Source organism: Macaca fascicularis, chromosome 11 (genome assembly GCF_037993035.2).
Source record: "Macaca fascicularis isolate 582-1 chromosome 11, T2T-MFA8v1.1".
Classification (NCBI taxonomy): domain Eukaryota; kingdom Metazoa; phylum Chordata; class Mammalia; order Primates; family Cercopithecidae; genus Macaca; species Macaca fascicularis.
The window spans coordinates 71763671-71777410 of NC_088385.1; the positions used below are offsets into that span (position 1 = coordinate 71763671).

At 38.8% G+C, this 13740-nt stretch overlaps 2 long non-coding RNA genes across 2 annotated transcripts in view; one reads left to right on the forward strand and one right to left on the reverse strand.

Moving 5' to 3' along the window:
• The window catches only part of LOC107126726 (uncharacterized), a 108806-nt gene extending 96548 nt beyond the window's left edge, over positions 1-12258 (forward strand). Inside the window, exon 3 of the long non-coding RNA XR_001483467.3 lies at positions 9296-12258. This is a non-coding gene — a long non-coding RNA (uncharacterized lncRNA). The remainder of the gene's footprint in view (positions 1-9295) is intronic.
• LOC135966099 (uncharacterized) overlaps positions 1-13740 on the reverse strand; it is a 30498-nt gene that overhangs the window by 1625 nt on the left and 15133 nt on the right. The gene's annotated exons all lie outside the window — the stretch shown is intronic.

Below are 13740 nucleotides of genomic sequence, written 5' to 3' on the forward strand. Positions count from 1 at the left end.
CCCAGTTGCCTTGGATTTTCCCATACCTAGAGGTTTTACCAATGAAGGCTGCAGAGCAGCAAATATGGCAGCCAGCTCCTTCCTCTGGAAGCTCTGTCCCAGGGGGGTACTGACCTGTTGCTGGCCTGAATGCACCTGTAGGAGGTGTCTGGACACCTCTGTTGGGAAGTCTCACCCAGTTAGGAGGAATAGGATCAGGGACCCACTTAAAGAGTCAGTATTGCTGCTTTTTGGTAGCGCTGGTGTGCTGTGTTGGAGGTGGACCCTTCCTCATCCAGACCATTTGTATTCTCCAAAGCCGGCAGGCTGGAATGTCTGAGTTGACCAAACCAAAGAGATGGTGGCTGCTCCTCCCCTTGGAGCTCCATCCCAGAGAGATCAGAATTCTTTCCATAGACCCTGTCTAGAATGGCTGAAGCCCCTGCAGGGAGGTCCTGCCCAGTGAGGAGAACTGGATTGAGGCCCCACTTAAAGAAGCAGTCTGGCCATGATCTGGCAAAGTGGCTGTGCTATGTTGTGGGGGACACTTCTTTCTCTGGACCATTTGTATTCTCCAGAACCAGCAGGCTGCAATGGCTAAGTCTACTGAACTGCACAGATGGTTGCCACTTATCCCCCTGGGAACTTGGACCTGTCTCAAGGAGATTCTAGCTTGTTGCTGTTGGCTGGCTTTAATTCCAAGCCAGTGGGTCTTAACTTGTGAGGTGCTGTGGAAGTGGTGCCTGCAGAATGGTGCCACTTGGCTCCCTGGATTCAGCCCCACTTCCTAGGGATATGTATGGATGGATTTCCCACCTTGCTGGGTATCTTGGGGCCAGAGTATGTAAAACTCATGGGTCTCTCTATGTGCCTGAGCAGATGCTCTGCCAAGACTCCACACTACTCTGTGTATTGGACCCAAGACCCTGGTGGTATGGGCCCATGGGAGGATCTCCTTATCTGTGGGTTACAAAGAACCATGGGAGAGTGTGGTTTCCCAGGTGGGGCTGCACAATCACTCACTGCTTCCCTTGGCTGGGGGTGAGGGTTTCTTTGGCTCCATGCCACTCCCAGGTGGGCCATTGCCTGCCCTCCTGACTTTTCTTCATTCTCCATGGGTCAAGTTGTTTGCCTAGTAAGTCCCAATGTAAGAACCTGGATATCAGAGTTGAAGGTGCTGGATTTATTCACTCCCTTTCATTCCTTTCCGTGAGTAAAGATTTATATTAGTTTCAGTTTTATTTTCCTGTTGGATGCTGTTGCTTTGAATTTGCCTAGATCTCATGGAACCCTGAGTCTATAAAGGTTATCCTTCCAATGTGTCATAGCTTTATTTAATTCAGTAGTTCTCAACTCTGATCACACATTAGAATCCCCTGGGGAGCTTTAAAAGTATAGCAGCATCTAGATCTCATCTCTAAAAATCCTGAATTTCATATGGAAACAAAAAGGAGCCTGAATAGCCAAAGCAATCCTAGGCAAAAAGAACAAATCTGGAAGTATCACATTGTCATACTTCAAGCATACTATCAAGCAATAGTTACCAAAATAGCATGGTACTGGTATAAAAGTAGACACATAGACCAGTGGAACAGAGTAGAGAACTCAGAAATAAGGCCAAATACTTACAACCAACCGATATTCAACAGAACATACGAAACATAAATTTGGGAGAGGACACCCAATTTAATAAATGGTGCTGGGAAAACTCAATAATCATATGTAGAAGAATAAAACTTTGGGTTCCTATCTCTCACCTTATACAAAAATCAACTCAAGATGGATCAAAGACTTAGATATAAGACCTGAAACCATAAGAATTCTAGAAGATAACCTAGGAAGAACTCTCCTGGACATTGGCCTAAGCAAAGAATTCGTGACTAAACTCCTATAAGCAAATGCAACTAAAACCAAAATAAATAAATGAGACCTAATTAAACTAAAGAGCTTCTGCACAGTGAAAGAAACAATCATCAGAGTGAACACACAATCAACAGAATGGGAGAAAATATTTGCAAACTATTCATCCAACAAAGGACTAATATCCAGAATCTACAAGGAACTCAAATCAGCAAGAAAAAAACCCAAATAATCCCAACAAAAAGTGGGCAAATGACATGAATAGACATTTCTTAGAAAAATACACACAAAAGGACCAACAAACATATGAAAAAGTGCTTAACATCACTAATCATCAGAGAAATGCAAATTAAAACTACAGTGGGATACTACCTTACCCCTGCAAGAATAGCCATTATTAAAAGGTCAAAAAACAATAGATGTTGGCATGGGGGTGATGAAAAGGGAACATTTAGACACTGCTGGTGGGAATGTAAATTAGTACAGCATTTATGGAAACATTCTGTTATGGGATAAATATTTTTGTCTCCCCAAAATTGTTATTTTGAAGCCCTAACCCTCAGTGAGGCTGAATTTGGAGGTGGAGACTTTAAGGAAGTAATTAAGGTTAAATAAAGTCATAAGGGTGGGTCCTGATCACATAGGATTATTGTCCATTTAAGAAGAGACACCAGACAGTTTGCTCTCTCTCTGTGCACACATACTAAGGAAAGGCCATGTGAGGACACAGTGAGAAGGTGGCTGTCTGCAGGCCAAGAAGAGAGCCCCACGAGAAACCAGATCAGCCAGAACATTGATCTCAGACTTCTAGCCTCCAGAACTTTGAGGAAATAAATTCGTGTTTAAGCCACTAAGTGTGTGGTGTTTTGTATGGCAGCCCTAGTAAACTGATATACCTTTAGAAGAAGATAGGTGGCTATAAAGATATAAGAATGGTGATTTTCAGCTGGGCACAGTGGCTCACACCTATAATCCCAGCACTTTGGGAGGCTGAGGCAGGCGGATTGCTTGAGCTCAGGAGTTTGAGACCAGCCTGGGTAACATGGCGAAATCCTGTTTCTACAAAAAAGAGAAAAACTAGCCAGACATGATGGCATGCACCTGTAGTCCCAGCTACTCAGTGGGCTGATGTGGGAGGATCGCTGGAGCTCAGGAGGTTGAGGCTGTGTGATCTGTGATTGCACCACTGCACCCTAGCTTGGGCATCAAAGTGAGATCTCATCTCTCTCTTTTTTTTTTTAAGTAATTTTCATGTAAAAGTTGCCAGTCTCTAATTCTATGCCAAAGGCTTTTACTGAAGTTCATTATCAGAATCTTAATTGCAGAAAAATTTAAACCAGTATGAAATTTACAAAAAAACATTTTTCTACATAAAAAGCAGATTAGTGTCATGTACAGGTTAACCTATTTAAATGTGGTTAGAATATTGCAGAAAGATAATGACTCTGCAGAGCCATGGAAGGCTGTGGATGGAATTGCTCTGCATGGCAGAATAGTTACATGTTAGGTGGGCTAAAGGACATTTAGAATTGTTAAAATAAAATAGTAGTTTTTGTTCATGCTTGAAGTAATATTACCTATAAAAATATATTATATTCCTTTTACTGTCTAGAGAACATTTGATTTTCCATTTCTAATTTTTTTTTTATGTTTGGGAAACATTTCAAAATAATGGTTAAGAACTCAGGCTTTGTGGGGGTTTCTGCTTTTGGGGAGGATGGAGAAGAACACAAAAGACCTTCTTTCTCATAGAAACAGAAAAAAAAAACCCAAAAACAAAAAACTAAGAATAAAAGTATTTTCTATGGGGCTAGCCAGGGGTGGCATTCACACAAGGAAGCCTTGATTAACTGAATTCCAGAGAGAAAGAGCCCTTTATAAGTGAGCAGAGAGCCAAGGCAGCTTTAAGCCTGGGACAGCTTCCTGGTCTGGTTATGGGTAGGTAGGTCTGATAGAGAAACTTGACAAGGTGAAGGGGAAATAAGCTGGGTTTTGCACCAAGTAGGACTGTCAAGATAAATTAAGAGTCTGGAAAAAGCCCCCAAAGCCAGACCAGATTCTTGCGTTCAGCATTTCTTTCCTAAACCCTCCCCAACCATGAATTTTGCTAAGAAAGTTACTGTGGAGCAAGGGCTGGTAAGAAGAGAGAATTTACTTAGTCATATGCATTCCTGTGGTGTTTGAATTCCAGGTCCTTTCCTGGAGATGAATCCAAAGATGAACTAAAAATATACGAGACTATAACCAAGCTTCTCCCAGTTCAGCTACTGAAAACATAAAAGGGCTATGACTTAGGAAGTGGAGAACTGGGCTAATCACATGTAATTTCAATTTAATTAAAACTGAAACACAGACTTGGATCTACTCGACTCTAAAAGAAATATGAATGATCATTCCTCACCCCAATTACCAGATAGAGAAAAAGATTGCACTCTCTGGGAGGAAATAATTAAAACAAATCTAAACGTTATATTTCAGCCACGACTCTTTTTTTATACACAATATCTGGAATATAATAAAAAATTATGAAGCATGCTAAGAAACAAGAAAATAGGATCTATAATCAAAAGAAAAGGTAGTCAATAGAAACAGACCCATAGAATCCACGGTTATTGAAATTAATAGACAGGACCTTAACACAGCTATTGCATATATGTTTTTAAAAGTTGTGGGGAAATGGATATAATGGGTGCAAAGATTGGGTATTTCAGAAAAGAAATGACAAACTCCTAAAAAGAACAAAATAGAAATTCTAGAAGTGAAAAATAGAATGTCTGAATCAAACAATTATTAGATGGGCTTAACATAGGTTCAGTATTGCAGAAGTAAGGATTTTGAAGTGAACTTAAAGACAGACAAATGATTTGTCTGTATTAATCAGATAAAATAGATTTTCAAGCAAGAAGTATTACCAAGTAAAAGGACATTTTATAAAGATACAAGGGAAAGTCATCAAGAAGAAAATAGTTTTAAAATGTGTAGGAAATTCAAAATATATCAAGCAAAAAATGGATAGAAATAGGTGCCGGGCGCGGTGGCTCACGCCTGTAATCCCAGCACTTTGGGAGGCCGAGGCGGGCGGATCACAAGGTCAGGAGATCGAGACCACGGTGAAACCCCGTCTCTACTAAAAATACAAAAAATTAGCCGGGCGCGGTTGTGGGCGCCTGTAGTCCCAGCTACTCGGGAGGCTGAGGCAGGAGAATGGCGTGAACCCGGGAGGCGGAGCTTGCAGTGAGCCGAGATCGCGCCACTGCACTCCAGCCTGGGCGACAGAGCGAGACTCCGTCTCAAAAAAAAAAAAAAAAAAAAAAAAAGAAATAGGTCACAGTGGCTCACGCCTGTAATCCCAGCTCTTTGGGAGGCCAAGGCAGGCAGATCATCTGAGGTCAGAAATTAAAGACCAGCCTGGCTAACATGGCAAAATGCTATCTCTACTAAAAATACAAAAATTAGCTGGGCATGGTGGCGGGCACCTGTAATCTCAGCTACTTGGGGGGCTTAGGCGGGAGAATTGCTTTAACCTGGGAGGTGGAGGTTGCAGTGTGCCGAGATCACATCATTGCACTCCAGCCTGGGCAACAAGAATGAAATTCTGTCTTTAAAACAAACAAACAAACAACAAACAAACAAACAAACAAAGGATAGAAATAAAGAAATAGAAAAACCCAGAATTATAGTTGGAGATCTTAATATATTTTTCTCTCAGTAATTGATAGTGTAAATAGAAAACAATTTAGAAAGAATATAGAAAATCTGAATCACTCTATCAATCATCTTAATTTAATTGACATTTATAGACTACTGCCCCAAACAACTGCAGAATACTTATTCTTTTCAAATGCACTAAAATATTTACCAAGATAGAACATGTGCTGAACCATGAAAAGAAGTCTCGATAGAGTTCAAAATACAGAATTTATACAGAGTATGTTCTTGGAACGTAATAGAAAACAGTAACATAACGATATCTAGAAAAATTCCCAAATATTTGTACATTTAACAACATATTTCAAAGAAGGAATCACAAGGTAAAAGAGAAAATATTTTGAACTCAATTACAGTTAAAATACAACATGTCAGAATTTGCGAGATGCAGTAAAGCAGTGCTTAAAGGGAGATTTATAGCTTTAAATGCTTGTATTAGGATTAAAAATGGTTTAAAATCAATGCTCTCATCTTCTATCTTAAGGAGCTATTAAAAGAAAAGGCAAATTAAACACAAAATAAGTAGAAGGAAATAAATAATAAAGAGCAGAAATCAATGAAATAGAAAAATGAAGGGAGTCAACAAAACCAAAAGTTGGTTAATTAGAAAAATAAATTTGTTTAAAAATTATAATTGTGAAAAAAGAGAGAAAACATAAAATCTCAACATCAAAAGTGAAAAAGGCCAGGTGTGATGGCTCACATCTGTAATCCCAGCACTTTGGGAGGTCTGGGTGGGCGGATCACTTGAGGTCAGGAGTTTGAGACCAGCCTGGTAACATGGTGAAATCCTGTCTCTATTAAAAATACAAAAATTAGGCTGGCCGTGGTGGCTCACGCCTGTAATCCTAGCATTTGGGGAGACCTAGGAGGGTGGATTGCCTGAACTCAGGAGTTAGAGACCAGCCTGGGCGACATGGTGAAACCCTGTCTCTACTAAAAATACAAAAAATTAGCCATGCGTGGTGGCAGGCTCCTGTAATCCCAGCTACACAGAAGGCTGAGGCAAGAGAATCACTTGAACCCAGGAGGTGGAGGCTGCAGTGAGCCAAGAGAGCACCACTGCGCTCCAGCCTGGGCGACAGAGCAAGATTCCATCTCAAAAAAAAAAAAAAAGTGAAAAAGAGGAATTGCTGGAGATGCTATAGACATTAAAGCAAGAAAAGGGAATATTGCCATCAATGTTACTCCAATAAATTCAATGACTTTGAACAAACTCCTTGAGAAACACAAATGAACAAATCTGACAAGAAATAGAAAGTTTGAATAGCCTTATGTCTTTTGAGGAAATTATATCAGAATTTGTAAAACCCTCCCCCCAAAAAATTCCAGGGTCAAATGGCTTCCCTGGTGAATTCTCGCAAACATTTAAGGAAGAAATAATGCCAACATTACACAAATTTATAAGCATTAGAAATTGTTATTATTATCAGTATTGTTTTCATAAGTCTCCTCCCTCAGTTATCAGCTTCTATCTTAAAGCAGCAGAACTTTTCATAGTCTTCTAGAAAAACTCTGAATTCAATGGAAGATGACCTTGTAAATCCTATCCTACCTTTCCTATCTATGTTCCTTTGAATTAGAATGATACATGGTGTTTACAAAACACCCTATATTGCTGTTGCCTCTGACTAATCTTTTCCAATCTTTTTACACAAAATCACTTGTTCCTCTGGGACTTGAGAAGAAGGGTTGCCAAGCCATGTAAAGGTGTCATCAAAAGTTTTTCAGGATCTTATTACACCTGGTTTTCTGGTAATTTTTAAAGAACTAACACTCTGTTTACTTTTTTCTTTAGTATTCTTGTATAAACTCTTTCTGGAGCTGACAAAGAATTGCTCAGATTATGTGTTTCCTGCTTTAATTTGATTTTATATAATAGGCTGACATTAAAATTTGTATCGTAAATGGAAAATCTGTGAGCAATCACAATAATGGCTGTCCTTCCTCAGAAATACTAAGAGCTGGTTAGGCTACATCATTCTGAAACATGCTCTATCACTGTTGTTTGATGTAGTTCCAGCCACATCTAACACAGGAGGCATCCAAACTTCTTTGAGTTGAAATGACTGAGGATGTACTTTTCAGAGACCCCAGAAAACTGGCAGTGTCGACTGAAGAATACTCACAGCAAGAATGAGTGCTAAGCATTTATAACCAAGTCAGTGATGAGGCACCTACTGCTCTGGATACCTCTACCATGGTTTCTTTACTCTCTCCCCAGCAGAATAAATCTGAATGTTTTAGACCTCAAGATGTCTGGCCTCAGTAAAAAATAGTTTTTTGATGGACTATGATATTCTACTCTTTAGAGTAAAGACTAAGCTGCTATAACTGAGAAACTCTAAATTAGAATAGCTTTTTATTAGTTTGTTCTCAAGCTGCTACTAAAGACATACCTGAGACTGGGTAATTTATAAATGAAAGAGGTTTAACGGACTTACAGTTCAGCATAGCTGGGGAGGCCTCACAATTCTGACAGAAGGCAAAATTAGAGCAAAGGCACGTGACAGCAGGCAAGAGAGGGTTTGTGCAGGGGAACTCCCATTTATAAAACCATCTTGTCTCATGAGACGTATTCACTACCACAAGGACAGTATGGGGGTAATCACCCCCATGATTCAATTATCTCCACCTAGCTCCACCTTTGACATGTGGGAATTATTACAATTCAAGGTGAGAGTTGGGTGGGGACATAGCCAAACCATATCAACTTTAATAAGATAAAAATTTTTTTCGTATTTTTGAGTAAACATATATTGAGTATGTACTCTGTTCCAAGAGAAATGCTGGGGACTGGCCACACTCAAATTAATAAGGGTTCTTGTCCTCAAGAAACTCAGGATCACATTTTGTGTGGGTGTGCATGCATGCATGTTTTTAGGGGGCAGGTGTTACAAATAAATAGCCTTTAAGTGTGATAATATTATATTGTTTACTGAGTGCAGATTTTAATATCACTACACACACACACACACACACAAAAATGGTAACTAAGGGATATGTCAGTTAATGTAACTGGTAATTAGTACACAAGGCATATCAAACCATGATGTTCTACAACTTGAATAATATATAATTTTTATTCATCAATGAAATATTTTAAAATAAAAAAGAGAATAAAGGTGTAGTGGAGGTGGAAGGAAATGAAGACCAAGTAAGGAATTAAAGATAGATCTTCAAAGAGATCTCAAAGAGATTAAAGTATTATTTTTATTATAATACATGTAATAATAAGTCATCTGTTCCTGAGAAGTATCTCTGTTTTCACCCTGTTTTGACTTGAAAGCAGGTATCAACAATTCTTTGCAATCATCTTAAAGAATGTTTCTTACTATCCAGACAATAAGGCCAGGCATGGTGGCTCACACCTATGAGCACTTTGGGAGGCTGAGGTGGGTGGATCACGAGGCCAGGAGTTTGAGACCAGCCTGACCAACATGGTGAAGCCCCATCTCTACTAAAAATACAAAAATTAGCTGGGCGTGGTGGAATGCGCCTATAATCCCAGCTACTCAGGAGGCTGAGGCAGTAGAATTGCTTGAATTCGGAAGGCGGAGGTTGCAGTGAGCTGAGATCGTGCCACTGTACTCCAGCCTGGGCAACAGAGTGAGACTCTGCCTCCAAAAACAAAAACAAACAAACAAAAAAAACTATAGCCAGCAATATTCATTTTACTGAGTATTTTGTAAGGGATGAGGGCAATTGGCATTGCATGGCTCATTCCACTATTAGTCCTCTTTTTCAGCTCTCCAATCCTGAAGTCAAAATGGAATGCATCTCTGCTATTCCTCTGGGCATCATCTAATTTGTTTCTTCTAGTTTTTCTTGTACTGGAATCTACAACACCCTCTCCTAGCCCCTTAACCAGCCTTTCTTCTGCAGAGCAACTTAGTCCTACTTAGCAACTGCAAACCTATTCACCTACATCCAAGAGTTCAGCAGTGTCTTTTAAGTATGGAATAGGCCATTCTTTTACATTTTATTGAGATGACTACTTTTAAAAAATTGGTTGCTACCCAGAACTGTTTAGAACATTGCTTGCTTTAGTTAAGTGAGTGAAGCAAGGTGTGATAATGTAGGGCTGGGAGGCTAGGGTTGGGCATTGTGGTAGCACATTATTTTGTTACTTGAGATTGCCTGTAATTGTATACATTAGTGACCAGAGTGATATGAATCTCACAGGGGCTCTTGAAGTTCTGCTTCTTCCCTATTCCTTAATGCAATACAATATTTGTGTTCATCTTTTCAATTTTCCTGGAGAAATTAAATACTGTGCCATAATATAAAAATAAATAATTTGAAAGTAAAGGAAGGGCATGAATGGAGAGGAGGCAGGAAAACATTCTAGGTTAGAAAAAATGGCGGAAGTAATGTTGGGACATTGGAGTGATGGTGGAGGTGGGAATAGAATCTAGGATCTCTTCATCCCATACTATGCATCTATCTTCACGAAATTAGTATGGCCAAATATTATATCAGCTCATTTCTGGTTGGGAAAAGCAGGATGAATGTGCCTTTCTAGCTGTCCTTGAGATATAAATCTCCTGTAACATAGCTTCCCTAGTGGTCACCTCAAAGGCTTTGTTCTCTCCAAGATAGATGCTACAGAGTGGGACAGTACTTGGTGTGTGTATGTGTGTCTCAATTTGTTTTTTTAATATGACAAATTGAACTAGGGAAAAGAGACGGATGGACAGAGGAGCCTATGATGGGGTGGCAGGTACTAAATATTTTCCAGGTATAAGGAGCAGAGGAGGAAAAGGGAGAGTGGGTAACCCTTTTTCAGACCATTATTTAGTCCATTTTATGTTGCAAATATTAGCAAACCTGCTCTAGTGTTCTTAAACAGTAGGGTTTTCATTACAGCACAGTTAAGAGAGTAGGCTTAGGAGTAAGATTGCTTGATCCTGAGTAAGTTACTTGTTTTGGTGTCTCAGTTTCTTCATTCCAGTTAAGTAAATGTGTTTAAATTAAATTATATTAGTTAGTAAACATAAAGCACATAGAAAAGTGTTTGGCTTCTGGTTAGCTTTCAATAAGTGTTAACTATTATTTGTTATTATCATTTTAGCAAAACCAACCTCCAAAACCTATGAAGTCAGTTTACAGGAAACCACCAGGAAAAGGGAAATAAGAAGATTCTTTACTTTGCTGTCATTTGATACACTTAGCATTTTAAACAACTATATGTACAGTATTAACTATGCCTTTCCACAAAACTATGTGTGTGCATATGAATTACAGGGCTTTCATTTGAAACTGAAATATCTGTGTGTGTAGTTACTTTAATCATTCAGCAAACCTACAAAATATTTAAGCATAAATTATCATGATGACTAAATACAGAAAAGCTGCTGTTACCAAAACCCGCACCCAAATTGACTGCACAGGATGGGTAATTGGATGGTGGTGTAAAGAACGCTCATGAGGACTAGGCTGCTGTTAATTAGATCTTCTGTGCCATTTAGATGTTCTCCAAGCTTCAGGGAGTTCCCTGAAGGCAGTTGGACATTAGCCTTGTGGTTTTTTAGGGTAACCTACAGTTTGTCAGCACAGGGGTGGAGGTGAGCACCATGGGACTTTTCCCAGGCTGCTCTTTAACATACTGTAGTTTCAATCTTTAAGCCAATAAATGGAGGAGAGAGAAAGAAGGCAGACTGAAATTAGAGGAAAAGAGGGAAAGAAAGGGAAAGTGGAAGTAAGAACAATATTCATTAAATGTCTTCTTTGGGCTAGATATTTTTTAGGAACTTTCACATATTATGCTTGCATCAACTCTGTGGGAAACATATGATTATTGATTATACTATCCTCATTTGTAACAGACATTGTTGGGTGCCTATATAACAGCTATTTTTCTTCATTATTTTTCTTGCTGATAGTGCATTATTTTTTTTTTTTTTTTTAGTGTTTATTTCCCAAATAGAACTTATGTCTATCCTTCAGCAATAGGGGTAATTTTGAAAATTCATTATTTTGCAATGGCCCTTGAAAGGACATTTTTTGACATAACAACAGATAAGATTCTAGCCAATGAAAGGTGATGAGAAGGTTGCTGAGAAGTTTCTGAGAAAAGTTTCTTTATTCTTTAACAAATACCCTGGAAAGAGACAGGCCTTCCGCTGCTGTTCATGGTTGTAGCTGCACAGGATGCCTGAAAAGGAGTAACCTTGGGTTCAGAAGAGGAGCCAGCGTGAGGACAAAGCAGACACACTGAAGTACCACCTATCATTGAATTTTTGTGCAAGAGCATAAACATTCTCATTGTTTAATCTTTCCGTGGGAGACACTTTACTATGTGTAGCAAAGTAATTCTAACTGATACACCATTTTCCATTTTATGAGAAAACTGATGTACAGAAAGGTTAAGAAACTTGCCTGCATTTGCATGTGTAAGGGAAGTAGAGAGAACAGGTTGTGCCTTCTAATATACAGACAAGATATGTCCCTTTTAAACAGCACATACATACACACTCCAATATGGCAATTTCCATCATTTTTAAAAAATTAAGTGAGACAAAGACTCTAAAACTCTTTTTTTAAATAACACATACATTACTGTCTTGGGATTTGTTTTTATTTTTTTCAGCTGTGTTGAGGTATAGTTGACAAATAAAATGGTATGAATTTAAGGTGTGCATTGTGATGACTTGATGTATCTATATATTGTGAAAAGACCACAATAAAGTCAGTTAACATATCTATTAATTCACCTTGTTATCATTTTTTTGTGGTGAGAACATCTAATGTCTGTTCTCTTAGCAAATTTCACATATACAATACAGTATTGTTAATTATAGTCTGTGTTCCCTTTGACCCAACGTCTCCACATTTCCCCGACTTCCTAGCCCCTGCTAACCACCATTATATTTTGTTTCTATAAGTTTGACTTTTTTGGGTTCCACATATATGTGAGATTATACAGCATTTGTCTTTCTCTGTTTGACTTTTTTTATTTGTTGGATTTTTATTTATTTATTTATCATACTTTAAGTTCTAGGGTACATGTGCACAACGTGCAGGTTTGTTACATAGGTACACATGTGCCGTGTTGGTTTGCTGCACCCATTAACTCATCGTTTACATTAGGTATTTCTCCTAATGCTATCCCTCCCCCAGTCCCCTCCCTGCGAGAGGACTTGGTGTGTGATGTTTCCAGCCCTGTGTCCATGTGTGTTCATTGTTCAACTCCCACCTATGAGTGAGAACATGTGGTGTTTGGTTTTCTGTCCTTGTGATAGTTTCCTGAGAATGATGGCTTCCAGCTTCATCCATGTCCCTGCAAAGGACATGAACTCATCCTTTTTTATGGCTGCATAGTATTTCATGGTGTATATGTGCCACATTTTCTTAATCCAGTCTATCATTGATGGACATTTGGGTTAGTTCCAAGTCTTTGCTATTGTGAATAGTGCCACAATAAACATATGTGTGCATGTGTCTTTACAGTAGCATGATTTATAATCCTTCGGGTACATACCCAGTAATGGGATGGCTGAGTCAAATGGTATTTCTAGTTCTAGATCCTTGAGGAATCACCACACTGTCTTCCACAATGGTTGAACTAATTTACACTCCCACCAACAGTGTAAAGCATTCCTATTTCTCCACATCCTCTCCAGTGTCTGTTGTTTCCTGACTTTCTAATGATTGCCATTCTAACTGGTATGAGATGGTATCTCCTTGTGGTTTTGATTTGCATTTCTCTGATGGCCAGTGATGATGAGCATTTTTTCATGTGTCTGTTGGCTGCATAAATGTCTTCTTTGGAGAAGTGTCTGTTCATATCCTTTGCCCAGCTTTGATGGTTTTTTTTTTTTCTTGTAAATTTGTTTAAGTTCTTTGTAGATTCTGGATATTAGCCCTTTGTCAGATAGGTAGATTGCAAAATTTTTCTCCCATTCTGTAGGTTGCCTGTTCACTCTGATGGTATTTTCTTTTGCTGTGCAGAAGCTCTTTAGTTTAATGAGATCCCATTTGTCTATTTTGGCTTTTGTTGCCATTGCTTTTGGTGTTTTAGTCACGAAGTCTTTGCCCATGCCTATATCCTGAATGGTATTGCCTAGGTTTTTTTCTAGGGTTTTTATGGTTTTAGGTCTTACATTTAAATCTTTAATCCATCTTGAATTAATTTTTCTATAAGGTGTAAGGAAGGATTCCAGTTTCAGCTTTCTATATATGGCTAGCCAG